Raw genomic sequence first — 17,975 nt, 5'->3', positions numbered from 1 at the left:
AGCTGCAACCCGGCTTTTGCGCTTTCTTCTTTCACCTTGATTAGAAGGCTCCTCAGCTCCTCCTCGCTTTCGGCCATCAGAGTGGTGTCATCTGCATATCTGAGGTTGTTAATGTTTCTTCCAGCAATTTTCACCCCAGCTTTGCATTCATCAAGCCCCGCACATCGCATGATGTGTTCTGCATACAAGTTAAAAAGGTTGGGGGAGAGTATGCAGCCTTGCCGTACGCCTTTCCCAATCTTGAACCAGTCTGTTGTTCCGTGGTCAGTTCTGACTGTTGCTACTTGGTCCTTGTACAGATTCCTCAGGAGAGAGACAAGGTGGCTTGGTATGCCCATCCCACCAAGAATTTGCCACAATTTGTTATGTTCCACACAGTCAAAGGCTTTAGAATAGTCAATGAAGCAGAAGTAGATGTTTTTCTGAAACTCCCTGCCTTTCTCCATTATCCAGCGGATATTGGCAATCTGGTCTCTCGTTCCTCTGCCTTTTCTAAACCCAGCTTGAACATCTGGCAACTCTCGCTCCATGTATTGCTGGAGTCTTCCTTGAAGGATCTTGAGCATTACCTTACTGGCATGAGAAATAAGGGCCACTGTACGGAAGTTTGAGCAGTCTTTCGCATTTCCCTTTTTTGGTATGGGGATGTAAGTTGATTTTTTCCAGTCTGATGGCCATTCTTGTGTTTTCCATATTTGCTGGCATATGGCATGCATCACCTTGACAGCATCATCTTTTAAGATTTTAAACAGTTCAGCTGGGATCCCGTCGTCTCCTGCTGCCTTGTTGTTAGCAATGCTTCTTAAGGCCCATTCAACCTCACTCCTCAGGATGTCTGGTTCTAATTCATTCACCACACCGTCAAAGCTATCCTCGATATTGTTATCCTTCCTATACAGATCTTCTGTATAATCTCGCCACCTTCTCTTGATCTCTTCAGCTTCTGTTAGGTCCCTGCCATCTTTGTTTCTTATCATACCAATTTTTGCCTGAAATTTACCTCCAATGTTTCTAATTTTCTGGAAGAGGTCTCTTGTCCTTCCTATTCTGTTGTCTTCTTCCACTTCCATGCATTGCTTGTTTAAAAATAGTTCCTTGTCTCTTCTGGCTAACCTCTGGAATTGCGCATTTAACTGGGCATATCTCCCCTTTTCACTGTTTCCTTTTGCTTTCCTCCTTTCTTGGGCTACTTGTGAGTTGTAGTTACATAAATTTGTAGTTCACCTACAATCAGAACATTCTGAAACCCACCAACGACAGAATTGGGGCAAACTTCCCAGACAGAACCCCTATGACCAACAGAAAATACTTAAGGCGATCCAGTCCAACTTCCTTCACCAGGGCAAGAAAACATAATCAAAGCCCTCCTGACAAAGAGCCATCCAGCCACAGATATAGATTGATAGATATGATTCACAGACACACATATATATGGATATGACAGATGCAGTATCATAGATTTCAAAGGGCATCTATGACCTAAAGAAGGACAATTATATGTTGTATGTTCCAGAGTACACAAACCAGAAAATCTCCACATCAATACTGACAAAGGAACAGCAAGAAATACTGTTTACCCACAAGGATCAAGACATTACATATATTAGAAAGCAACACCTTCTCATTATTTTCCAGATCACCAGACTGGGCCACAGCAACGCGTGGCAGGGGGCAGCTAGTGAAAAAATAAAAATGAAATCTTTCATGGCACTACTATTTGCGTGTTTATTTAAGCCTAAACCGCCTCGAGTCACTTCCGGGCTGAGAGGGGTGGTATACAAATATAGTAAATAAATAAATAAATAAATAAATAAATAAATATTTGTGAGCAAACACCACTGGGCTCAGTTGGGCTTACGTTCCTTAGTATGCTTAAAATTAAGTACAAAATTCTTATAATTTTAGACCGAATTTTAGATTTCGGTTGGAACAGAACTGGCACAGTAGTGATTTTTAAGTCACTAAAATCAACCAGAAGCTTTCCATTTACGAAAGCTCGGGATGCTAAAATGGGGATTCTACATTGACTGTAAGGCAGTGAAACAGGTTTCTGAACCAAATCCACCACTAGTCATTTTTGCACTCACTCAGATATGTTAGTACCATCAAATCCTTCTTTATGTTCTTAACGGCTTGCTTTCTCTCTCAATGGAATAGATCAGATATAACAATCCCATTTTAATAGATAATGGCTTTGTAAGCAAAAAAACAAGCTTCTTCCAGATTGGCTCTGATGCTTATGTTTTATTTTGTTCATATAATTAAAATTCTAGTAATTTTGGCTCCTGCTTGTCGAGTGTCCAACTTCCCCTTTCTGAGCAAAGTCTTGGAGCGTGTAGTGGCCTCCCAACTCCAGGGATTTCTGGATTATCTAGATCCATTTCAATCTGGTTTCAGGCCTGGCTATGGAACAGAGACAGCTTTGGTTGCCTTGTTGGATGACCTCTGCAGAGAGCTAGGCAGGGGGAGTGTGTCCCTGTTGGTTCGTCTGGATCTCTCAGGAGCTTTTGATACCATTGCCCATTGCATTCTTCTGGATTGTCCCACTGGGATGGGACTGGGAATCACTGTTTTACACTGGAGGGCTGTGCCCAGAAGATGGTTCTGGGGGACTCTTGTTCAAACCCCTGAATGTTGACCTGTGGGTTCCTCAGGGTTCCATTTTGTCCCCTATGCTGTTTAACAACTATGTGAAACTGCTGGGAGGGGTCATCTGGAGTTTTAAAGTGTGGTGCCACCTACATGCAGATGACACCCAACTCTTCTACTCCTTTCCACCTAAAGCCACGGAAGCTGTCCTGACCTTAAAACAATGTCTGTCATCAGTAATGGACTTGATGAGGGCAAACAAATTGAAACAAAACAGAGGTACTCCTGGTCAGTCGAAGGCACACCAGGGAATAGGGATCCAGCCTGTGCTGGATGGGGTCACACTCCCCCTGAAGACACAGGTCCACAGCTTGGGGGTCCTCCTGGACTCAGAGCTAAACCTGGAGGCCCAGTTGTTGGAGGTGGCCAGTAGGACTTTGGCACAATTAAAACTTTTGTGCCAACTGTGCCTGTTCCTTGAGAAGTCAGATCTGGCCATAATGGTACACCCCTTAGTTACATCCCGTTTGGATTACTGTAATGCGCTATACGTGGGGCTGCCTCTGAAGAGTACTCAGAAACTTCAGCTGGTCCAAAGAACTGCAGTAGGTTCCTTACTGAGGCTGGCTGCAGGGAGCAAACAGCTCCCTTGTTGTAGCAGCTCTACTGGCTGCCAGTCTGTTTCTGGGCACAATTCAAAGTGCTGGTTATGACCTTTAAAGCCATAGATGGTCCAGGTCAGGTTCAGGCGATTTGGCTGCCTGCAACCCCTTGTACAAACCTGCTTGAGTCCTGAGATCTCTAGGAGAGGCCCTTCCTTTGGTCCTACCTCCATCTCAAGGTCGGTTGGTGGGAATGCGAGAGCGAGTCTTCTCTCTCGGTGGCTGCCCCTCGACTCTGGAACTCCCTGCTCAGGGAAGCCAGAAGAACCTCTCTCTGCTGTCCTTTCAGCAGGTAAACTCTTTTTATTCCGGCAGGCTTTTAAAGATGAAGGTTTTAAAGATCTAGTCAGGGGGTGCTGTGAGTTTTAACTTTGAATAGGTTTTGATGGGTTTTAAGTGTGAATTTTTAGTGCTCTTTGTGTTGAATTCTGTTTTAATGTTTGCATATTTGTATATTTTAAATTGTATACTAATGTCAATCCACTTTGAGTCCTCCTTGGCAGAGATAAAACAGGTTATAAATAAATAAATATAATAATAAATATAATAATAATAACAACAACAGTGTAATCTTAGTTTACTAACAAAAACATGAAACCAGAATTAATTCACATTTAACAAACTGAAATTAAATCCTTTTGGAGCATAAGAGGAAACTGTGCCTTAAACTAATTAGAATATAAGCATCAAAACAGATACACAAAGAGGAGAAAAGTGAAAGCATGAGCATGATATTCATTCATTGTTTAATAAACCATAGTTTGCTAACTGAAGTTTTTACAGCCGAGACAAAGTGTTATTTTTGGACTAAATTATCATGGTAAATTGTATTAAGTTATAATGATCCCTGGTCTCCCCCTTCCCCGATCTCTTTGCCTGTATATCTTTCCATGCCCTCTAGGCATCTCTCTCTTGTATGACTCATGGTTTCTTTGAGTGCTTCTGTCTTCCTGTTTGCCTACTCTTTTTCTCTTTTATTGTGCATTAGAAACAGAAATAGAGACGGAGACGGGTTTGCATGTTGGAGTCACTCTGCATAAGACTGGTAAACTGGACTAAACTGGACATTAATTCATGAATCTTCAGCTGTAAAATGGGAGTTGTGTCTTTCAGAATTTCTTCTAAATGATATACATATGCCCAATTGAATAGTGAGGATATGATTTGTTATTTGCCTAGGAGGATATGGTTTGGCGTGCGCATTTCTAACAAAAAAAAACCTGTCCTTGTTAAACAAGTATTATAAAATTAATGCCGATGAAATTAAGGAAGTAGTGTGAAATGCTGCTAACATAAAACAGTTCTCTGAAATGAACTGAGGAAAACAGAGAGGAAAAGGCGATGCAAAACAAATTTATTTGAAATCAAATGTAGAACTTGCCCAGGAATTAAAATCCCCCCCCCTTCAAAAAATAACTATTATATATATACATGGCAGGGGGTTGAACTGGATGGGCGGTGGTCTCTTCTAACTCAATGATTTTATGAGTCTATGATTCAAAGTAGTATTTTCCTTGATTTTTCTTATTTTGAGAATATGGGACACCATCTGATTATCTGTTTGAGGTAACAGGACTTCTCAGGCTGTCCCTGACTATGGACAATGATTGTGCTGTTATCTAACATGTGGCTCCATGCTATTGTGGACATCTATTGTCAGTAAAGAACAATTTACCAGTAGTACATAACTACACATACATTTAAGATCAGTAGATTCTCAAGAGCAGCCTGTGGGCCCCCAGGTGTTTTGGTCTACAACTCCCAGAAATCCCCGCCAGTTTACCAGCTGTTAGAATTTCTGGGAGTTGAAGGTCAAAACATCTGGGGACCCACATGTTGAGAACCACTGCTCAAGAGGCTTCTTGCTTTCGTTGAGGTGTTTTCTACATCTATAAAGACCTGTTTTCCTTTAATGATTCTCATACATTACTACTAATACAAAATGGCAGCCCACTTCTCAATGTTTCTTATTATTTTGCAAGCGAGATACCTACATCACAGACAAGACAGAGGTCCTCCTGGTCAGTCGAAAGGCTGAACAGGGCATAGTGTTACAACATGTGTTGGATGGGGTTACACTCCCCCTGAAGCCACAGGTTTGCAGCTTGGGAGTGATCCTGTATTCATCGCTGAGCCTGGAACCCCAGGTCTCAGCGGTGGCCAGGGGAGCTTTTGCACAGTTAAAGCTTGTGCGGCAGCTGCACCTGTACCTTGGGAAGTCTGATCTAGCCATGTGGTCCATGCTCTGGTTACATCCCGGATAGATTACTGCAACACACTCTACATGGGGTTGCCTTTGAAGACTGTTCGGAAACTCCAACTAGTCCAACGTGCGGCAACCAGGTCACTCACCAGAGCGCCATACAGGGAGCATACCACCCCCCTGTTATGTCAACTCCATTGGTTGCCTGTCCATTTCCGAGCACAATTCAAAGTGCTGGTCCTGGCCTATAAAACCCTATACAGCTCTGGCCCAGTTTACTTGACTGAACGAATCTCCCTCTATGTTCCACCTCGTAGTTTAAGATCGTCCAGGGAGACCCTGCTCTCAGTCCCTCCAGCTTCGCAAATGTGCCTGGTGGGGACGAGGGACAGGGCCTTCTCGATGGTGATCCCCTGCCTGTGGAATTCTCTCCCCAGCGAGATCAGGTCAGCTTCATCCCTCCTTTCCTTTAGGAAGAAATTAAAATCATGGTTTAGGAACCAGGCTTTTGGCCAGCAGGTTGACAGCACCTTGGATGTCGAACTGGACTACATGATTGTGATAATGATGGAAATTGCTATATGATTATGATAATAATGTTTTAACTGTTTTAATCTATTATTTTACTTGTTTATATTGCTGGTATAGTTGTCATATTTGGGGGGGGGGGGTTGAGAAGGACAGGGTAGAAATGTTGTAAATAAATAAATAGACTATCCCTTGGAAGCAGCTCCAGCAGTTCCCAAATACAGAGGAAGCCTCGTTGAATTGGCCTCTTTAATCATGGAATAGAAATTTGATAAACAAGCATTTGGTTGCTTAACAGATTGCAGAAGGAAATATTCAAGGATGGCTTTGTTACCCACACTATTCGTGAGGGCAGCATTTAATGAAGCAGTGGGAAGGAATTCTTCTTTTAGGTTTTAAAAAGATCGGTAGGGAGATTTCAGTAAAATGTTCCTATAACAAATGCTCCTATATCTCTATAGCAGCTTGTGGTTTATTACAGCATTTATCTGATTTTTTTAAAGCAGTGCAGCTTTGACAGGAAGGGATCAAAAAGGGCTGGCGTAAATGGCTACCTACAATACTACCATAATTTATTATTATTATTATTGCAGTGCTGAGGAGAATGAGAGGTGCTCACAGAACTTTCAGCTATAGATTTTAAAATAACTTGATTTGCTTGAGGTATAAAGCATGTACCTTGACAGAATGTGTGTGTCTATGTGATTTGCTACTCTGCCTCAAAGGCAAGAAAACTTCTCAGCCCATCAATGTGATGGAAAATGTTAAAGCTAAATAAAGGAATATAAAAGTAGCACATCTCAAGGGTACCAAAGGAATTCTAAAAACTGAGGAACAGATGTTATGAAAGGATCTTATTCTTTTGCAACTGCACCGGGTCATAGAATCACAGACTCATAAAGTTGGAAGAGACCTCGTGGGCCATCCAGTCCAATCCCCTCTCAAGAAGAAGGAAAATCGCATTCAAAGAAATCCCCTGAGCTTCATATTTAGCTGGGCATTTAACTTCTTAATGTCTAGTGGAGGAAAAGTGTTATACTTTTTTTACTATGTTTTAATGTATTTTAAATAGTTATCCTTTGGTGTTTTCAACAGATGTTAAGTAAATTAAATAAATTGATTTGTTTAATTTTACCAAAATTTTGTATTAAGTGGGTTTCAGATATACTTTGTTTTTAATTTGATATGTGCCACTCTGGGTCCCTTTCCAGAAAAAAGTGGGTGGAGGTGGTGATTATGACAATCAAATAAATACATGCATAGTAGGCTTGTTTGATTAAAAAATGATCCAAAACTCATTTTGGATGCAGTGGGCACTGGGGGTTTGATTCGGAAGTCAATTCTGATTTTCACAGAAAAAAATGTTCAAAACTTTTCAAAACTTCCGAGACTTTCGAATACTTCCTTAATTGTTTGAAAGTGTTATTTCCTGTTTCATTGGGTGGTCTTTACTTTGAAAGTATTTATTTTATTCCAGAAGTGTGGGGGGGGGGGGGAAGCAAAGGGAGGAAATTCATCCACTCTGGTTTAAAACGCTTCCCAGGCTTGAGATCAAAAGCAAGGGGAGAGGAAAGGCAGCAAATCCATCCAGTCTGGTTTAAAATGCTTCCCAGGCTTGAGACCAGAAGAGAGGGGAGAGGAAAGGCAGCAAATCCATCCAGTCTGGTTTAAAACACTTCCCAGGCTTGAGACCAGAAACAAGGGGAGAGGAATGGCAGGAAATCCATCCACTCTGTTTTAAAACGCTTCCCAGGCTTGAGACCAGAAGCAAAGGGAGAGGAAAGGCAGGAAATCCATCCAGTCTGGTTTAAAACACTTCCCAGGCTTGAGACCAGAAGCAGGGAAAAGCTGAATAATTTCCGACTCACTTACTGCTTTATAACAGAAATAGTGGAAAAAGCCTCGGAAGGGCAAAAGGACTTCCGGTTTCCTTAAAAACTTTGGAATTGCTTCAAAAAGCAAATATTTCTGAATTAATTTCGAATTACAAAGATTCTGACTGAACCTAACCATGCCTAATGCATAGAGGTTCTTGCTATGACTCAGTTATTTAAGTTTTTCTTAAGGAGTTGCTTTTGACTGGTAGTAGAGGTGGCATATCCGTAAAGAAAGAACCTGAAATAATAGTATTAATACCTCACATTCAGGTATTATAAAGTGTGATTCTAGGCATGAAAATAAATGGCTAGTGTGTTCAAAGGTTTTTCTTTCTAGATTACTGTGAAAAGAATTGTAGACTCAATTTATTTCATGTCTGAGATCACTTATAAGTCGTACAATTTTGAAATCGGTTACTTCTACTTTACAGTTCAGGATCTGAGGTCCACAAACAGCAAGCTTCCAAATCTCCTAAAAGTTCAAGGCAAAATGCAAGTCTGGAAGCCATATGCTTAGACATAATAATACCAGCTCTGCTTGTGGAGCATGAGCTTTCTTTGTACACGGAGCAAGTAAGTCCCAGTACATTTCCTTTCGGAACACAAGAGCTCAGCTGAAATTTCTTCACATTGCATGCAGGACAGTTTAGGCTGGATAAGAAGTTGTAAGAGTCATCCAACTGGCCATGCTATCTGGAGATTTTGCCAAACTGTACGAAGAAACTTCTGCAAGTTGTGTGCAGAAGTGAAGGGTGGTACTTCTAAAGTCCTTTAATGAGAAAGGATGAAGATCCAACCATTTTGTCCATGTTAATATGACTTAAGTAAAAGTGAGGCAACTTGCGCAATATTTACACTTGCAAAACAGAAAATTGCTAACAAACCCCAAACCACAGTGTATGTTCCTGGTTGAGAGCAACATTGCTTATCTCAAGTAACTTGAAAGTGCCAGTTTCGGCCTTTTCTCCACACTGATTGCTCCATCTATTTCCTTTTTTTACTCCCTCTTCTGCGTCTATCATTCTGTGCCAACCCTTCCAGTTTCCTTGTCTCTTTGGGCTACATTTCTAGCACACTGACAGCACAGTGACCCAAGACTCGCCTCACCTGCTTCGGCTGACTCAGCCGGTGTGACACGTGCAGGCAGTTCACGTTATTCTGTGTGTCATTTGTTTATGAAAAAGTCTGTAAACTGACCCAATTCAAAGCAGGATGATAGGAAAGAAAAAGGCATAGGGAGGGGAACAGATACACTGCTCTGCATCACAGGAATACAGCTGCATCACCCAGAGCAAAATTTACACATAAATACATGGCAAACATAATTTGTTTTGACTGATAAATTTAGAGATATATTTTTTTTTCTGTAGTGAGCAAGCAGGAGGTAGACTCTCTGTTAGGCATGAAAAATTCTGTGCCAGTATGTTATCACTCTCTCTGCCAGTCTTTTCCCCACCTTGAACTCTGTCAACAGGATCCTCATCACCCAGAAATCATTTATATGTGTTCACAAATCTGCATGGATATATTCAAGCTATTAAAGAGAGAAGCGTAATACCTGTGTGCATAGCTGCCCCACAAAGTATCCAAATGTGCTCTTAAGGGAGCAAGAAGAGATCGATATCACACACACACACACACACATATATAAGTGCTCTCTCGTTTTCTCATATCTATATAATGCTGACTTGCATTTCACTCATTTGGGGGCAACATCTCTAATCTGAATATACTCGTAAGTTGCAAACTGCTCTTTATTACATTCAAAACAAAGTGCCCAAGGTTTCTAATTAATATGCAGTTACACAGTGTGCAAAATTAGCTGTAACCCTCAAACCTCATGACAGATTCATGACATACACCTCAGGGCCAAACAGCAGCTAATCCCTGTTGGAACAGATACCAACTGCACATTTTTACAGCTATTTGCTACAAACCTGAAGGCTAGGAAGTAGATCCCAGCCAAAAAGATGTTCCCTTGCTATATCTAGTCAGGTGCCATAGAGAAAAATGGGAATCAAATGCTAATGAGTCCTTTTGTGATCAGATTTACAGACTCTTAAATTCAGTTATTCCATTCTCTTCCCCATCCATGCACCAGTGCACAGGTACATGCCTGCCATTTTTTTCCTACATTGTCTCATTCCCTATTTCCTGCCTTCATTTCTTTCAATGCTCCTGAGCCTTCGGGATAGGAATCAGGGACACTGTAATAAGCTTGAACCCTTGGCTTAAACACATCTTCAAAATCACAAAAAACATCATTGGTGTATATTCAGGACTGTATTCCACAAATCAGATGTCAGGATCTTTTAAATCCGACTAATGAAGGAGAGTGAAAAGGCTTTAACTGAGGGAGTCTAAACCTATCTGTATGGTTTTGTGTGTGTGTGTGTGTCAGGAACGACTCGAGACACTGCAAGTCACTTCTGGTGTGAGAGAATTGGCCGTCTGCAAGGACATTGCCCAGGGGATGCCAGAAGTTTTACAATCCTATGGGAGACTTCACTCATGTCTCCACATCAGAAGCTGGAGCTGACAGATGAGCGCTCACCCTGCTCCCTGGATTCGAACCGCCTACCTTTCAGTCAGCAGTCCTGATGGCACAAGGGTTTAACCCACTGTACCCCCGCGGGCTCCATTTGTATGGTATCACTAGTGCAGTGGTGTTTTTGTGCCAAATTTAAAGATCCCAGCCCTCACCTAAGGACAACCTTGTGAGAGGAAGACTACAATAATCCTCCCCTGGACTTTCTCTCTCTCTCTCTCTCTCTCTCTCTCTCTCTATATATATATATATATATACATATATATATGTCGTGTCAGGAGCGACTTGAGAAACTGCAAGTCACTTCTGGTGTGAGAGAATTGGCCATCTGCAAGGACGTTGCCCAGGGGACACCTGGATGATTTGATGTTTTTATCATCCTTGTGGGAGGCTGCTCTCATATCCCCGCATGAGGAGCTGGAGCTGATAGAGGGAGCTCATCCGCCTCTCCCCAGATTCAAACCTGTGACCTGTCGGTCTTCAGTCCTGCTGGCACAGGGGTTTAACCCATTGCACCACCGGGGGCTCCACTTTCTATATAGTATGATATTTTCTTTATATTTCCTATATAATATAATATTTAAAAGGCAGCAGCGGGGGGGGGGGGGATAGCCTTATGATAAGCTTAGAGAAAAGAAATCTGAGAGGGGCCATGATAGCCATGATTAAATATTTGAAGTGATGTCTGGCAGTGGAATATGATGACTGGAAGTATGGTGACATCTCCTTCTCTAGAGGTTTTTTAGCTGAGGTTGGATGGGTGTCAGTAGTGCTTTGATTGTGTATTCATGTAAGACAGGGGGTTGGACTGGATGGCCCTTGTGGTCTCTTCCAACTATGATTCTCGGATTCATTCCAGGGTTTCCATTGCTAAATCATTTTAACTGAAGAGATTCCTACAGTAAAAACAACATTCTTGCAGGTGTGGCAAGGATGAAGCATGGCACACCACAGTAAAACCCAGACTGTAAAAGTTGTTGGAATCCAGATCTGACATGAAAGATGTTTGTTTAATCAATAGGTATTAATGTTCTCCTCTTACACTCATAGCCCTCCTGGAGACACATTGCAGTATGGCAGGATGATGAGCTAATAGCAAATTAGTAATGATCTTTTTTAATGCTATTTTCTTTTTCTCAACCCCATTTTTATTTTAAAGGTTGCATGTACAATGAGTCAGCAAACCCTCTTCTGAACAAGCTTTGCCAAGAAAACCTTGAGATAGGATTGCCTTGAGGTTGTCATAGGTTGGAGACATCTTGAAATCACACAACAACAATGTACAATCTAGCATCTCTTTTGGTTATTCATATGTCATGTCTCAGAAATGTTATTGTTATTATATTGTTATTATATTGTTATTGAAATGTTATTAATGTTTACTTAGCATTTGAGATATCATGAATTTGCACAGCACAGATCCACCACCTAGAAGGTGAGCATTGATTAAAGTCAATTAAAGCTTCTCAAACGTAAAGATTTGTCTTGCTCTGGATTTCGTGAAGATGCTATATGGATAGCTTGTCTGAATGGCTTGTGTACATATGTCATAGATTACACCATTTGTCTCCAGGCTATGGCTGACAGGAATCAAAGAAGATTAGGAGATCTCAGGTTTTCAACCTTGCTCTTGTTGCCTCCTTACCAGCTCCCTCTGCTGGGCTCATTCCATTAATCCCCACTGAGGACGGAGCCAAGACCTTTATCACAATGGTTCTCAACCTTCCTAATGCCGCAGACGCCTTAATAAAGTTTCTCATGTTGTGGTGACCCCCAGCCATAAAATTATTTTCATTGCTACTTCATAACTGTAATTTCGCTAATGTTATGAATTGTATAAGTATCTGATACGCAGGCTGTATTTTCATTCACTGGACCAAATTTGGCCCAAATACCTGATACACCCAAATTTGAATACTGGTGGATTGGTTTTGCCATTTGGAACTTGTAGTTTTATTTATTTATTTATTTGTTTGTTTATTTAAAACTTTTATATCCCGATCTTCTCTACCTCCGTGGAGGGACTCAGACTGGCTAACAGCAGAAATTCAATGCACAGATACATCTAAAACATCATAAAATCATAATAAGTTAAAATACAGACAGAATAAATACATATAAGCCAAATCGCCGAGATAGAGTCAAGTTCAACTCGGTCCGCAAATGTGGTCAATAACTATTAGGTTATTGCTGGACTCAACCAATTATTCTGAGAATCTTCGTCCCAGAGCCAGGATTTCACTAGCTTTCTGAAGGTCAGGAGGGAAGGGGAAGATCTGATCTCCATCGGGAGAGAGTTCCACAGCCGAGGGGCCACCACCAAGAAGGCCCTGTCTCTCATCCCCACCAGACGCGATTGCGAATGTGGCGGGACCGAGAGCAGGGCCCCTCCAGAAGATCTTAACAACCTTGATGGTTCATAGGGGAGAATACATTCGGACAGGTAAACTGGGCCGGACCTGTTCAGGGTTTTGTAGGTTAACACCAGCACTTTGAATTGTGCTCGGAAGCTAATTGGCAGCTGACACAACAAGGGAGTTGTGCGCTCGCTGTACCCCACTGGGGTGCTGGGATTTATAGTTCACCTATAATCAAAGAGCCCCTTGAACCCCACCAGCGATAGATTTGAGCTAAACTTCCCACACAGAACCCCCATAGCCCCATAACCAACAGAAAATACTGTGTTTCCTGATGGTATCTGTTGACCCCTTTGACACCCCCTTGCACCCCCCCCCCCAGGAGTCCCGACCCCCAGGTTAAGAAATATTGCTCTATCACATGGGCATGGAAAGAGTAGCTTGCCATGTTATTTCTCAATAAAAGCAAGATAGGCACCAAGGCTCATTTCACATGTCATCCTGCTCCCTCTATCCCTAGTGGGGAAGGGGACATAGTATTGAAGGAAAAACACTGGGAATCAAAGGCAGGTTACTGGACACACATTCAGCAAAATGAAAAAGAAACTATTTATGCCAGGTCACTTTTCTACCCATATTTGAGTAGTCATCATTTTCCCCCTTCTCCTTGAGAAACATGTGAAGGGAAGGACAAGTGCCTTCAAGACCTTCCCAAAAGACTCTTGTTGACTCTAGAATAAAACTTCAGTGTATCTGTCTGCTTCAAGAAGAAAACTGTTTGCCTAAATGAGAATTCATGGGGAAACTAAACTATTGATTTTTTTCATATTAATTTCAGCACAAACCGTGACATATGAACTGCCCTTGAAAACTGCAAGGACTGTTTCAACTTTCTATAAAAAAATCACAGGCTTCATCAAAGACTGTGGATCTTGTCATAAACATTTTAAACAGCACACCCTTATTCACATGTTCACACATGACAAAAAAGAAAATTGAATGTGAAAAGAGGCAAGAATGAAAAAAAAAGAAATGGAGCAGTAATATAAAGCAAAAACAAATAGCACACATGCTCTATCAAATTCCCAGCTTTAAAAAGTTCAGAAAAGCAGAATTGACTGTGCAGAGATAAATCTATATAAATAAAAAATGTAATGTTCGTTTGTGGGATTAACAGAACTCAAAAACCACTGGACGAATTGACACCAAATTTGGAGGCAATACACCTATCAGACCAACAAGTGACCATCACTCATAAAAATACTGAAAAACACATTTTAAGGGGCTTAACAAGCCAAAAAAAGCAAAAAGATGCTACAGCGTGTGCACAAAAGTGACTCCTCCTGGCAAACAAAACACACAATATCCACACTCTCTTTCAGACTACAGCTCCCAGCATCCCCTAGACCAGGCCCTTTAGAAGAGGAGGATGATCCAAATACATTGCTTCCAAGCTGCAAGCTTTCTTCTTCTTGGATTTCTTTGAGAGTATCCCAATATTTCCAATTTCCTATTTCTGGACTGCAACTCCCAGCAAGATAAGATAGATAGATTAGATAGAGCCATATAGGTAGGTAGATAAATCAATCAGCAGGACTGCTAGGAGTTGCAGTGCAAGAATAGGTAGAGAAGGAGGAAAGGAGGGAAAGAGGAAGGGAAAGAAAAAGAGGGTAAGGAAGGGAAGAGGAAGAGAAGGAAGGAAGGAAGGAAGGAAGGAAGGAAGGAAGGAAGGAAGGAGAAAAAGAAAGACTAAAATGGAGGGAAGGAAGGAGAGGAAGAAAGAAGGAGAGGAAGAGGGAAGGTTGGCCACAGCAATGTGTGGTAGGTACAGCTAGCACTACATAAATAGGAAGGTAAGCACCAAACCAGGGAAAAACTTGGAATCTGCTCTGTTCTGAGAAAGTAACTGCTTTACATCTGTTGCGTTGGCATGCAATTTTATGCAAACAATGAACTGGGACAAATAATTCGCATGATATCTTTATATAGCTTTGAAGACTTGAGAATATTTGTGCGTACACCATAAATTAATTAGCATCCCATGCACCTAAACCACACACAGAGAGAAACTCTGAACATGTGTGGCCTAGATGCAACTGCTGTTCTAGAGATCCCACATATATTACAATTCTGGGATGATCAACTGTGTCCTTCCATATGTTGTTGGATTGTGATTCTCAGATATCCCAACTACCATAGCGAGGAGTACTTATATGTGGGGAGTGAGGTTGCAACATCTATTTAAAATGATAGAAGGAAGTGAATTCTCAAATCACAACAAGTTATTTACCAATATTTGAAAGCACAGAAGAAAAAGCAGAAAACGTGATTGAAATGGAACAAGGAGTTGGAAATATTACTAGCACATTGAGATTACACTATGTAACACAATTTTTGTTCCTGGGTTATAAATGTCATTTCCTAATTAGTTCTATCGTAAAAACATGGAAAGTGATTATCAAATTGCAAAAACTTAGTTATTGTGGGACATCCTGCAGCACATTTTGCTACGGTTTTTCAGTGAATATCTCTAGAGCCTCAACCAATTCAAGATAGTTTGTGGCAACCTCAAAAAAAAGAAAAAAGAAAAAAAAGAAGAAGTTTCTGGAGTATAACAACTACTTTCAAAGTAACCATCGCACAATTAAACAGGAAATAACACTTTCAGACCAGGAACATGATTTTTTTCAAATTTTATTATATAGTGTTATCAGGGGTCCTCAAACTTTTTAAACAGAGGGCCAGGTCACAGTCCCTCAAACTGTTGGAGGGCCGGATTATAATTTGGAAAAAAAACATGAATGAATTCCTATGCACACTGCACATATCTTATTTGTACACTTAAAAACAATACAATAATGAAAATGAAGAATAATTTTAACAAATATGAACTTATTAGTATTTCAATGGGAAGTGTGGGCCTGCTTTTGGCTGATGAGGTAGAATAGTTGTTGACTGCTTTCAAGTCATTTCAGACTTACGTTGACCCTGAGCGAAGGCCAGGTAAATGACCTTGGAGGGCCGTATCTGCCCCCCCCCCCGGGCCATAGTTTGAGGACCCCTGGTGTTATATTCTTTCCCACTGATATCACTGCTTTAACAGAACACATTTTGTAACAAAAATATTCCTGAAATTCCATACATAACAACACAGAGCAGCTATAAGCCCGATGTATGAATTCCAAGGAATGTGCATGTTGTCTAAGATACCCGTTCCTATTGACTAAAGACTGATCACATTTGGGCAATGTCCTTGCAGACGGCCAATTCTCTCACACCAGAAGTGACTTGCAGTTTCTCAAGTCACTCTTGACATGAAAAAAACTGTAACGTAATCCTCAAACTCTATTAAGGGAAATTCAGGGTGGTTAACAAAAAGCTGTTCTGTGCTGCAATAACATCTATTGTTAACCCAGTCAAAATATTTATAAGGGAAGTGCCATAAAGGCAAAAGTTGTGTTCTTTTCAAATTATACACATAATTGGTGGAAGTGAGAGGGAAATCAAGAGTGTAACTTAATAGCCTATTAGTAATTACAATGCATGAGAAACAAGCATATTGTTTCTTGAAATATACTTGCCCAACAATTAACAGTCCCTCTGGTGCCTATGCTGTTGTTGTTACACAGCTTTTAATTGACTCTGACTTCAGACATTCTTGTAATAAGGTTTTCTGTATTTATTCAGAGAATGTTTGCAATTGCCTTAGACTTAGGATGAGAAAGAGTGACTTGCCCAAAATACTGAGCTTCCATAGTTGATTGAAAATGCCAACCCTTGTCTCCCAGAGTTACCAACACCCAAACCACTGCACTATGATTGGCCCTATATCCTTACTCAAGCATATGGATACCTGGAAACATAATATTTATTATTTATTTACTTTATGTGTATACCGCTCCTCTCAGCCTTCTGGCGACTCGAGGCGGTTTACAAGGCAAAATGTTTTAAATGTTAACAGCAATAAAATCATAACAACAGCAATAAAAACGTAAGTCAATAAATCCTCAATAAAAGCATTGTCCAATTCCATCGTATAGTTGTTCTGTTTTCCTATGTCCTATGTCCATTACTCAATATTTGCAAATGCTTGCTCGAACAGCCATGTCTTGAGCTTTTTTTTTTTTGAAATGTTAGGAGTGAAGAAGCCAATCTAATCTTCTTAGCAAGGGCATTCCATAGCTGAGGGGCCAACGCTGAGAAGGCCCTGTCTCTTGTCCCCACCAGACGTATTTGTGATGAAGGCGGGACCGAGGGCAGGGCCTCCCCAGACGATCTTAACATACTCGATGGTTCATAAGGGGAGATGCGTTTGGACAGGTAAGTTGGGCCAGAACCATTTAGGGCTTTATAGGCCAAAGCCAGCACTTTGAATTGGGCCCAGTAGCAAACCGGTAGTCAGTGGAGCTGGCGCAACAGGGGAGCTGTGTACTCCCTGAGAGCTGCTCCTGTTAGCAACCTGGCCACTGTTCATGGGACTAATTGAAGCTTCCGGACCGTCTTCAAAGGCAACTCCACGTACAGCACGTTGCTGTAGTCTATACGGGATATAACCAGAGTGTGGACTACTGTGGCCAAGTCATAACACCTGGAAACTGGCTTGCAGGTAAGACTTGCTGCCCAACCAACACGTTACTTACATAGTCAAAATATATGTCAGCACTGATAAAGAAGGCTCCAGGGATATATCCAGTATCTGTGCCACATTATTTTACTCCACATTTTTAAATGATATATAATGACTGGAAACAAGTTTTAGATGAAGGCAAGCTACATATCTATATACATGTAATGTTAGTTTGTAGGACTAACATAACTCAAAATCCGTTGGACGAATTGCTGCCAAATTTGGCAACAAGACACCTACTAACGCAAGGAGTGACCATCACTCAAAAAATGATTTTTGTCATTTTGGGAGTTGTAGTTACTGGGATTTATAGTTCACCTACAATCCAAGACCATTCTGAACTCCACCAATGATGGAATTGAACTAAACTATAGCACATAGGACTCCCATGACCAATAGAAAACACTAAAAGGATTTGGTGGGCATTGACCTTGGGTTTGGGAGTTGTAGTTCACCTACAGAGAGCACTGTGGACTCAAACAATGATGGATCTGGTCCAAACTTCTTTGCACGAATATTCAATTTGCCCAAATATGAACACAGATGGAGTTTGGGGGAAATAGACCTTGACATTTGGGTGTTGT

At 41.1% G+C, this 17,975-nt stretch overlaps 1 protein-coding gene across 1 annotated transcript in view; it reads right to left on the bottom strand.

Annotated features, from left to right (window-relative positions):
* MYO1D (myosin ID) overlaps positions 1 to 17,975 on the bottom strand; it is a 280,311-nt gene that overhangs the window by 85,608 nt on the left and 176,728 nt on the right. The window lies entirely within an intron of this gene.

The sequence above is a fragment of the Anolis sagrei genome, chromosome 6 (assembly GCF_037176765.1).
Source record: "Anolis sagrei isolate rAnoSag1 chromosome 6, rAnoSag1.mat, whole genome shotgun sequence".
Taxonomy (NCBI): Eukaryota; Metazoa; Chordata; class Lepidosauria; order Squamata; family Dactyloidae; genus Anolis; species Anolis sagrei.
The sequence above is the reverse complement of the archived record's forward strand: the minus strand, read 5'-3'. Positions and strand labels throughout refer to the sequence as shown.